The sequence below is a fragment of the Ranitomeya variabilis genome, chromosome 3 (genome assembly GCF_051348905.1).
Source record: "Ranitomeya variabilis isolate aRanVar5 chromosome 3, aRanVar5.hap1, whole genome shotgun sequence".
NCBI classification, from domain to species: Eukaryota; Metazoa; Chordata; class Amphibia; order Anura; family Dendrobatidae; genus Ranitomeya; species Ranitomeya variabilis.
Genome location: NC_135234.1, coordinates 655051295 through 655062895, shown reverse-complemented (window position 1 = coordinate 655062895; position 11601 = coordinate 655051295).

Sequence of the window (11601 nt, the reverse complement as noted above, 5' to 3'; positions counted from 1 at the left end):
TGGCGACTGGGCATCTGGTACTGGGGCACTGCGACGGACATAAGGTCTCGAAAATCCTCTGTGTCCACCAGGCGGAAAGGCAGCATTTCTGTAGCCAACAGCTTGCAGATGGTGAAATTCAACCCCTTTGCTTTGTCATGGCTAGGAGGAAATGGTCTTTTACTTGTCCACATCTGAGGGACTGAGGGCTGACTGCCGTGCTTAGATGGAGTTGAGTAGGGTGTCCCGGGCAAACTACTGGTCTGTGAGGAAGGTGCAGGCGGAGATGTTATGTTGCCTTGATCAAAATGTGGTGTCGATGTCGGAGAGCGCTCAACACCAGCAGGTGTTTCCACTTGCAAATGTTCTGACGGCCTGCCAATCACACTGGCTGTTGCCGGTAAAGAGGTGGAAGTTCTGCGTCCAAAACCATGTGCGACTGCTGTCCCCACAGTCACAGAGAATGAAGACGAGGACGTGGATGCACTTGTTGGGGCAGACGGTGGTTGACCTGGCCCACTAGGCCGCATTGTGGCACAGTGAGCTTCCCACTGCAACTTATGCCTCATTTCCATGTGACGGTTCATGCATGAAGTACTCAAGCTAGTGATTTTTTGGCCTCTACTGAGATTTTGTTGACATATCTTACAGACAACATGAGTTGGGTCATCCTTTGAGATGTCAAAAAATGCCCAGGCTATGCAAGGCTTAGAGCCCGTGCAACCTGAAAAGCCACCACGACCAACTCACAAAGATTCTGGGCATCAGTGCAGATCATTTCCTCATCTGGATTCACAGAAGCTCTGGAGTAGACCTCTGATTCCCAGGCTATAGTATGAGTAAACAGCTCTGCAGACTCAACCATCTGTGTTACCCCATGCTCAGATGGGCGGCTGGAGACTTGGGAGCTGTGAGGAAGCAAGTGCGATTGGGGTGACAACTCTGAGGACTGGAGTAGTTGTGATGTTGAAGTTGACCTGGAGGAGAGCCCACTTGAATGAGCACTTGATATCCGTTCAAGCACCTGCTGTTTTTGTGCCTCATCTTGAATTTGTGGCGATGCTCGTAAGAAAGGGATCATATCAGATTGTCCACGAAAAGAAGTAGATATCTTACTTTGGCTGGAAGATGGTCTTTCTTCTGCAGATGTTACTGTCTTTACCATCTACCCCACAGACCCAACCTTTTTTTCCCTTTCCAACACACCTATTCCCCTTTCCACCAGCAGGCCTTTTTCCACTCATTTTGGTGCTTAACTAATTGGCAACTCTGTATCTGTAGTTGTTGGCACAAAAACTGAAGGATGAGAACCGAGCAGAACTGAGTGGCCAATCTGTGGTACTAGGCCCAAAACTATTTACTGGGTTAGATGCAGGAAAAAATTTAGATACACAGGCGGGGTAGTTAGCTTCACAGGCGGGCTACTCTGCTGACGTGCAGACACTGCTACTAAGCCCAAAACCCCAAAACTATTAACTGGGTTAGATGCAGTAAAAATTGAGATACACAGGCGGTATAGTTTGTTTCACAGGCGGGCTACTCTGCTGACGTGCAGACACTGCTCCTAGGCCCAAAACCCCAAAACTATTAACTGGGTTAGATGCTGTAAAAATTGAGATACACAGGCGGTATAGTTTGTTTCACAGGCGGGCTACTCTGCTGACGTGCAGACACTGCTCCTAGGCCCAAAACCCCAAAACTATTAACTGGATTAGATGCAGTAAAAATTGAGATACACAGGCGGTGTAGCTAGCTTCAAAGGCGAGCTACTCTGCTGACGTGCATACACTGCTACTAAGCCCAAAACCCCAAAACGATTTACTGGGTTAGATGCAGTAAAAATTGAGATACACAGGCGGTGTAGCTAGCTTCACAGGCGGGCTACTCTGCTGACGTGCAGATGGAGCGCCCCCACACCGCCGCAGGGCCAAGGGGTACCCGGAGCCGGGCCTCTAGGTCTCAGTCCTGGGGTTGTCACGGTGGCTAGACCCGGTCCGTGGCCCTGTCTGTCAGTGGGGGACATCCGGTGCAATAAGTCGTGTTGTAACGGTGCAGTTGTGGGGTGCAGGTCGCGGTAAATAACGAGGACACCAGGTTGCAGTCTCTTTACCTCTTTACTGGAGATCTCTGAGTCCTCAGTCCAGAATACGGTTCACCAGGCTGCGCAAGTCCGGCCGGTCCAATGGCACCTCCAGAGTTCACTTCACAGGTGGAAATCGGTGCCTTCCTTCTTAGCGCTATGTGTTGTAGTCCTTCCCTGCTGTGCTTACGGAAAGTACCCCACAACCGTTGTGTCTGTTTCTTAAGTTCCCTCACAACTCGATTAAATGATGTTCTTCTAATCTTCCGTCCCTTCCTGATGTTACAGTTGGAACGGCACCCGTTTGTCGGATAGGCCTGGAGTTCTTCCGGGACCCTAGAGACGCCCCTCTCCCGCAATTGCCTCCCAAGACTTCATAGGTGATGTGTGTTAGACAGCCCGCCTTAAACTGACTGTCCTGCCGCTGTTTAGAGTATTGCTTGAAGCTGAATGTTATAATACTCCCTCGGCGTTCCGGCCACCGGTAATGCGCCTCAGTAGGGTGTTGCTCCGGTCTTACAGCACGACCCCTACTGGAATTCTCCTATTGCTTGATCTCGTTTCTCACTCAGCACAATCTATCTCGCTTCTAGTCCTTTCTTAGGGCACCGCCGCTATTCTGAGCAGGCACGGTCCCGTTACGTTCTTTCCAATGCCAAGCCTCTGCCAGGATCCCACCCCTGGCAGAGACCCTACTGTCTCTTCCTCCACAACACCCTCTGCCACAAGGTGTTGCTTCGTTCAATCCAGTCAGCCTTCTCTTCTAACTTCCTGCCTGACCCCCAGTTTACCCACTATGGTGGGGAGTGGCCTAATGAATAGAACCCTTAGCTCCCCCCTGGAGGCCCTGCTGTGAAACATATTGGTGTCTGTGATACCTGATCAGATGAACTCCTTCAGTGCCATCGGACGCACCATGGCTCCCCATAGTGGCGGAGCCACAGTACTGCAACGACCAGGACTCTGGGGCGCTGCACTCCCCCCTGGTTAAACACAGTACTCCGGGACTGGGAAGAAAACAACAATACAGGTTAGCAAAAAGACATACAATTTTGTTGAGTGCAAAACAATAAGTATACTTGAACAGGCTTCCCTTTATGGGAGGTGAGGACACTTTAACGTTACAAACATAATTAAATATCATAGCAACAGGCTACAATTAACTCTCATTACCCAACCGGGTATTCTACTAAGTGCAATTAAATGAACAATAATTTAACATTGCCTTCAAGGAACATACACTCCTAGCTCGCTAAAGGCCTTCCCATAATCACATTACAGGGCAAGTTAACTTTTCATTCTCCTACTTTGAACCTGCAGGACCGCCTGTCCCTATGGCACCAGACCTACTGCCTCTCCTTTCTTTTACAGGACTGCCCCGTTCAGCCAGGGCCTACTGCCTTTCTCTACTATACATGGTATAGACATAACATTCCTTTCAATTAGAGAACATGGAGCCGGCTCTACTTGGCTCCTATTAGGACTTACTCACTAACCCCTACGGGTTCACTTTCTGTCCTTAGTAACACATTATTAACTTTCTATGGGGACTCAGGGTTTACCTTCTATCCTCACCTTCATTATTATTTTCTTACTTTCACTTAAGCAGAACTCTAAATCTGCCCCTACGGGCTTTCTGCATTTTTCTTTTTCAAAGAACATTATCTAGGTTTCACATTTTAAACAAATTGAACACACATAACTTTCCTATATGCAAAACAGTTACATTTCTTCCAGAGCATCATCATCAGTATTTCTTTACATTTAACTAGTTAAAACACATACAACTTTTCTCATTCCAACATTACCATGGCATTACTGTTCTTAAAACAGTATCTCTCGTAAGTACGCTGTTGGACATCCCCTTTAAAAGAGGATCAAGTCTTTCTGAGGTAGCTCGTCTTCTCAGCCTACCAGTCTTTGTTCAGCAAAGGTTCCAGAACGGTATCTTCGCAAAGAGTCTTTAAATAAAACCAGTAGGAAGCGCCTTTAATAAGGTGCAAACTATTTACAAGAAAGTTTGGATCATGCACTGTTCATGATTTCTCAGTTTGTAAAACTCGTGCAAAACTGTAGAAAAACAAACAATAAGGATCCCGGGTCAACTAAGGGATCCATAAATTGTTAACCCTAGACGGGTTTAGCAGCAAACAGTTCACAAACAGTTAACGGGAAAACTATTTACATTTTCAGGTTTCCGAGGTTTATCCTTATTCAGGCGGCCTTGGCCCCTGGGCCCCGTCCACGGTGGCACGGATTCCAGCGGCAAGCCCCGCAGGGGCCACCAGGTCACTCGGTGTCTGGATTTGAAGATTAACCCGGCGGGCAAGCTCGGGAGCTACTACAAAGCGCACAGTGGAGACAGTAACAAGATCCGGCAACTCTGGACCAACCGTAGTTGGGGCCACAGGTGAGACTCTCTCAGACTCACATCGCTGTACCTTCCGGGCACGCCATCCTTGCGCATTCTGGTGACGGGTGTACGTCACCTGATCTCCCTCCCGTAGTGGCTCGCCTTCTCGATCACAGCAGGGAGTTTCCACGTCGTAACCAGCAACGAAGATGCCAGTAGGTAGACCCGACTCCCAAATGGAGCCCCATCCTTTCTTGGGGTGGAAGGCCGACACAATTCCTCGTCTTACCACATCCATTCCACCATATATCAACTTCTTGCTTTGCAATTCCCGTTTTTCAACTTCGTTGCGCTGCCCCCAGTGCTGGAGCACGCATTGTTTGTACTGGTCCCAGGTAAGTATCGCAATAGTGAGACCATCCACTGGAACCCCATCCTGCTCGACCCAGGGGGTATCCCACCGAAACATCACTCCACCGGGGTCCATTTCTATGGGCTCTCCCCACTTAGTTGGTAATGGCGGTAACAACTTCCCGATCGCACTGGGGCCGAGGACCACCCGCTCAATAGTGAACGAATGATTACTGCTGCGGGGAAGATCGGTCGCAGGAGCGGGACCGAGCGTGGGGGCAGGGATATCTGTCGTACCTGGGCCTGATGTGGTTCCACTGGTGTCGAATCGGTCCGCTGACAAGAACGCTGGAGTCGGCTGCTGCTCGGTCTGTGGCTCTTCCAATGCGGACCCCGAACGCTGCTCCACTCGCTGGGGTTCCTCCTCCGCTGACTCCGAGGCCAGGATTGGGTGACTCGGCTCCGCTATCTGTTCCAAAGGCTTCGGATCTGCCGGCTGTAGAGGACACGGGTCCACCTCTAGTGAACGAGGGTAAGCCGGGACTGCTCCTTCCCCGTTCCTGCACTCGCTGTTCTTCATCATGATCTGTTGATCGGTGGCAATGCATGCATCTGACTCCGCCATTTCTCCGAGGTCGGGCTTCTCCATCACCCGCTTCCCGCCGTTGCAAATCAGGGGGTTGTCCTCTGCTTTGGGGCAGGTCATCTCCTTGCAGCCAGAAGCGCAGGGGGCGGTATCCATTTCTCGCGCCATTCTGGTAGTCTCCTCCCATAGCACGCCCTCCTTCTTCTCCGAAGTAGCAATGGCGGCGGCTTTTGGCGGGAACTTCTCTTGGTCAATGGTAGCACACAGTCTTTGCAATAAAGTACAGTTCAAGCACAACAAATCACAGTCTCTAGGCACACATGACCTGATTCTTCAGGCTTAAGTAGATCCTGTTCGTGACGCCAAGTTTGGAGCGCCCCCACACCGCCGCAGGGCCAAGGGGTACCCGGAGCCGGGCCTCTAGGTCTCAGTCCTGGGGTTGTCACGGTGGCTAGACCCGGTCCGTGGCCCTGTCTGTCAGTGGGGGACGTCCGGTGCAATAAGTCGTGTTGTAACGGTGCAGTTGTGGGGTGCAGGTCGCGGTAAATAACGAGGACACCAGGTTGCAGTCTCTTTACCTCTTTACTGGAGATCTCTGAGTCCTCAGTCCAGAATACGGTTCACCAGGCTGCGCAAGTCCGGCCGGTCCAATGGCACCTCCAGAGTTCACTTCACAGGTGGAAATCGGTGCCTTCCTTCTTAGCGCTATGTGTTGTAGTCCTTCCCTGCTGTGCTTACGGAAAGTACCCCACAACCGTTGTGTCTGTTTCTTAAGTTCCCTCACAACTCGATTAAATGATGTTCTTCTAATCTTCCGTCCCTTCCTGATGTTACAGTTGGAACGGCACCCGTTTGTCGGATAGGCCTGGAGTTCTTCCGGGACCCTAGAGACGCCCCTCTCCCGCAATTGCCTCCCAAGACTTCATAGGTGATGTGTGTTAGACAGCCCGCCTTAAACTGACTGTCCTGCCGCTGTTTAGAGTATTGCTTGAAGCTGAATGTTATAATACTCCCTCGGAGTTCCGGCCACCGGTAATGCGCCTCAGTAGGGTGTTGCTCCGGTCTTACAGCACGACCCCTACTGGAATTCTCCTATTGCTTGATCTCGTTTCTCACTCAGCACAATCTATCTCGCTTCTAGTCCTTTCTTAGGGCACCGCCGCTATTCTGAGCAGGCACGGTCCCGTTACGTTCTTTCCAATGCCAAGCCTCTGCCAGGATCCCACCCCTGGCAGAGACCCTACTGTCTCTTCCTCCACAACACCCTCTGCCACAAGGTGTTGCTTCGTTCAATCCAGTCAGCCTTCTCTTCTAACTTCCTGCCTGACCCCCAGTTTACCCACTATGGTGGGGAGTGGCTTAATGAATAGAACCCTTAGCTCCCCCCGGAGGCCCTGCTGTGAAACATATTGGTGTCTGTGATACCTGATCAGATGAACTCCTTCAGTGCCATCGGACGCACCATGGCTCCCCATAGTGGCGGAGCCACAGTACTGCAACGACCAGGACTCTGGGGCGCTGCACTGACACTGCTACTAAGCCCAAAACCCAAAACGATTTACTGGGTTAGATGCAGGAAAAATTGAGATATACAGGCGGTGTAGCTAGCTTCACAGGCGGGCTACTCAGATGACAATCAGACAATGCTACTAGCCCAAAAGGATTGGCTGAGCTAGATTACACCAAATGCTGTGACTAACACTTGCACAGCACTGGCTCAGACCTGCCTGGCAAACAGTGCTATGAACTGCTGTAACCTACCCTGAAAAGGGCTGATATTACAACTAGTCCCGACTCCTCCCGACTCCCTAAACCTATTTCTCTGAGAATTCGCTAAAAAAAAACACACTCTTAGGCTGTATAGCGCCCACAGCAGCAGCGGTGCCATCTAACACTAAGCTGCAGCAGTGAGGAAATGGTGGCGACGGGGCAAATGGCTGGCTCTCATTGGGCAAGGAGTGACATGTGACATACACAGCCAATGACACATGCCCTTGCTTGTCTGCATCACATGCACATTGCTGTTTGTGTGCGCACTGCTGATAGGCTGAGAGACTGAACCGCCCCGTTATTTCAGCACAGATCTATCCCCCGCCCCCCCCCCGTCCACTATACACTGAAATAGTCCATTAACAATGATAAACAGTTTTAATGTGCAAATCAAGCTAGGCTTTTGGTGAACAAACAGTTATCGAACAGAAACTCGAACAGCCGAATTTTAAGCAAATTGTTCTGGTTTGTCGAACGACTCGAACACCGCCCAAAACAGCTCGAATTTGAAATTGGCGAACATTTCGACTCGAACACCGCTCATCTCTAGTTAAAAACTCCTCCTGTAAAGAAGGGGGGGAACCCTCTCCTTATAGGGCATACAATTCAATTTCATAATTGAGTCCCTTAGGGGCCAGACTGTCCAATGTGAAAATCCATTTGGATTCCACTCTTGACATGCTTTTCAGATAGTCGCGGCCCCTCGGATTTTCTTTAACAATTTGAATCCCACAAAAAGAGGTGCAGCTGCATGACCGATTGTGTTTATCCGCAAAGTGGCTTGACAATATTGTCAAGGTGTTCCTTGATTCTTTGTTTAAGCCACCTCTTCGTGCGGCCCACATAAAGTTTATCACATGGGCATCTCACTGTAGAAACGACCCCTTTGGAATGACAGGAAATATTATCCCTAATTGTAAATGATTCGGTTTTATCTGCATTCCAGAACAGCGTTTGGACAGATTGTTTATTTCCAGTACGCACACAGCAAGAACATCTACCACAGTTGGAAAATCCTGTATTCATGGACCGTTTGTGTCCAGGTGGTTTATGCCCCATATTGCTCATTCCCATTTTGAAGGTAGGGGCTAGAATGCTCCCAATGTTCTGGACCCTTCTATAAATGAACCTCGGATGCTCCGGTAGTAGTTCACCCACACTCTTGTCCTCTTTTAAGATGGACCAGTGTTTCTGAATGATACTAGTAAATTTATTTCTATTTACATGGAATTGGGTTGGAATTGGGTGATAAGAGGTAAATTTCCGATTTCTTGTGCCGTGCCACAGGCCTTATTTCTTGATTTTACTCCATGAATTAAATCTATTCTCGTCAGGGTTTTAGCCTTCTCTCTTTCTTCCTCAAGAAATGGCAAATGATACCCCTTCTCGGTGAACTGGTCCATAATATATTTTGATTCCACATCATAGTCATGATCTCTAGTGCAATTCCTTCTGACGCGTGTGAACTGACTCTTCGGGATGTTCACTAGCCATGCTGGTAGATGACAACTGTCTGTATGTATATAGCTATTGCAATCTACCTCCTTATGGTAACATTTGGTGGAAAGCCTACAATTATTCACAAAAATATTCAAGTCCAAAAAATTGATATTGGTACTGCTTATTGTGGGAGTAAACTCGAGGCCGAAGGTATTGTCATTAAGTCCAGTTAAAACCCTTGTAGGTCAATTTGTGACCCATCCCATATGAAAAGCACGTCGTCAATAAAGCGACGCCACATAATCAGACCTTTACGTAATTGGCCACTCCCATAAATATATGACTCCTCCCACCGTCCGACATATAAGTTAGCATAGCTTGGGGCAAAGTTTGTCCCCATTGCTGTGCCCTAGGTTTGCAAATAAAATTGTTTACAATAAACAAAAAATTAATTAATTTAATACTCTCTACGATGAATGAAATTTGAGTATCATTATAAGCAGACAAACGCTTGAGGAAATATTCTGCTGCCTCACACCCCTTGTCATAATCAATGATTGTGTACAAGGAATTAACATCAAAGGAGCCAAGTATATAATTCTCTGACCACTGTATAGTTTATAGTGCTCTAATAGTATCCCCTGTGTCCTTAAGGTATGCTGGAAGAAGTGTGGTACATTTCTGTAAGTGGAGATCTACGTATTCTGATAGATTCGCCGTTAAGCAATTGATCCCTGACACAATAGGTCTCCCTGGTGGATGCACAGGATCTTTGTGCATTTTCGGGATGTGATAAAATATTGCCACACTTGGGGTTTTATTGTACACAAACTGGAACTCTTTTCTATTCAAAACTCCTAAGGATTGACCCTTATAGGCCAACATATACAACTATGTAGTAATGTTTTTAAGGTTCATTATTAAAGGTTTATAGTTTTAATTAAAATTTAAGGTCGGAGTACATTCTGCCACCAGTCGGGAATTAAGTGGGATTATCCATGCGTAAGGATGACACTACTAATATTCTCATTTGCAGTAGGATAGGGTGCAGCAATCCTGTCGAAGGTTATCTGAGATGTTTTGCCATTGTGCAGACTCTCACTATTTGAATATGGAGGCGGTCTTAGTCAGAGGGTGGTTCCACGCTGTGCACGGCATCTGAGAATGTGGCTATATAACAATCAGTATTGGCAGGGGTGCCATACCTTGAGAAAGAGGGTCGTTTTCCTTGAAACGCGTCAGGATTGGCCCCTGCTTGTGTCTGTCTCATGGACAGGTGACGTCACCGCTTAGCCACACCCCTCACTCGCTACGCTACTGCTCGGCGGCACCATCGGCTGAGGCTGCCTGCCGATTCCCTCAGCGGCGAGCGTATTGGGGAATTTTGCACCACGGGAGGATGCTCCTTTTTAGATCTGTGCACTACCAACACCACTATCCTTCCAGCAACACGGAGGACATCTTTGTAGCAGCCGACCTCCCAATTCAGGGGACACGCCAACTTCTATCTGTAAGGTAGGGGACTGGAGGTCACTCACTCCATAGTCATAGTTTCTTTTTTTAGCGCGGCACCCTTATTTAATTGTTATCAATGCGTAAAATGTGTAAGTGTTTTGGTCCCTGGGTGCAGGGTCGGGGCACACAGTCCATCAATGTGGCTGCACCATTTTTTGCTTTTTTTTAAAGCAAAAAGTAGTCCTGGTGTTTCAATAAGAAGGGACATAACATGTGTTAGAACCAACAAAAATTAACCAAACATTCTCTAACAAACTGAGGGAAAGTCACAGGTAATGTCTCTGTGCTTAACCGGGGATGAAAAAACAGTGGGAAAAAATGTACAGTTCATTCTACAAGTCTTAGTCCAGATATCTAGCTGGTAACTGACCTTTGTTGTTCCTTTGAAAGCGTCAAACCAGAGTGAATTCCTCCATAGGGCCAGGATATATATCTGCAAGGTCAGTTCTGAGATTATGAGACACAAAAACCTCAATAACATTAAGTGCATGTCACAAGAACAGCAAGAGAATCGAATCCTGCTCAAAACTTAGAACTTGTAATATAGGAGAGACCATGAGCAATTAGATATATTAAAAATAGAAAATTTATTGATACAAATAGTATATCTATACACACAAATCACAAAAACAAACGATGCAGAAAAAAATCAGAGCGCCACAGTAACTCCACATCCAGTCATTAGTTGCTGAGTGCAAATAGTATGCCATAGAAAAAAAGTGCAATGTGCAACATCAGCATATATAGGCGACATCACCGTAAGCCCCAGGCTACAATATTACCGCAAGTATCAAGTTACATGTTCCTGTGGATGGAATGCTCACCAAAGACCGAAGTGCAGGAGTCCTGGACCGGGTACTGGACTCCTGCACTTCGGTCTTTGGTGAGCATTCCATCCACAGGAACATGTAACTTGATACTTGCGGTAATATTGTAGCCTGGGGCTTACGGTGATGTCGCCTATATATGCTGATGTTGCACATTGCACTTTTTTTCTATGGCATACTATTTGCACTCAGCAACTAATGACTGGATGTGGAGTTACTGTGGCGCTCTGATTTTTTTCTGCATCGTTTGTTTTTGTGATTTGTGTGTATAGATATACTATTTGTATCAATAAATTTTCTATTTTTAATATATCTAATTGCTCATGGTCTCTCCTATATTACCAGTTCTGAGATTAGTTGTTCTTGCAAGGGACAACTCTTGATTAGGAGTCGTCTGTCTTTGTCCACAGGTAGGCATCAAAGGACCAAAACACCAAAACAACGGGTCATTGATATCGAATTCTGGAAAAGATGCACTGTGGGATATTTTAGACTCCGGAAAAGGTGTTGAATCAGGATGGAGGTATTCCGACCTACAGAGTTTTAGGCGATTCCTGTGAACAACCTTGGGTTGTTGAGTATCTCGCTGGATACAATAAATGTCATTCCCCAGGTATGGGATACCTTGAATGATGTAAGGCTGTCGCTTCCATTGTGTATCAAGCTTTCCTATACGATGATTGTTTCTCAACCAGTTCTT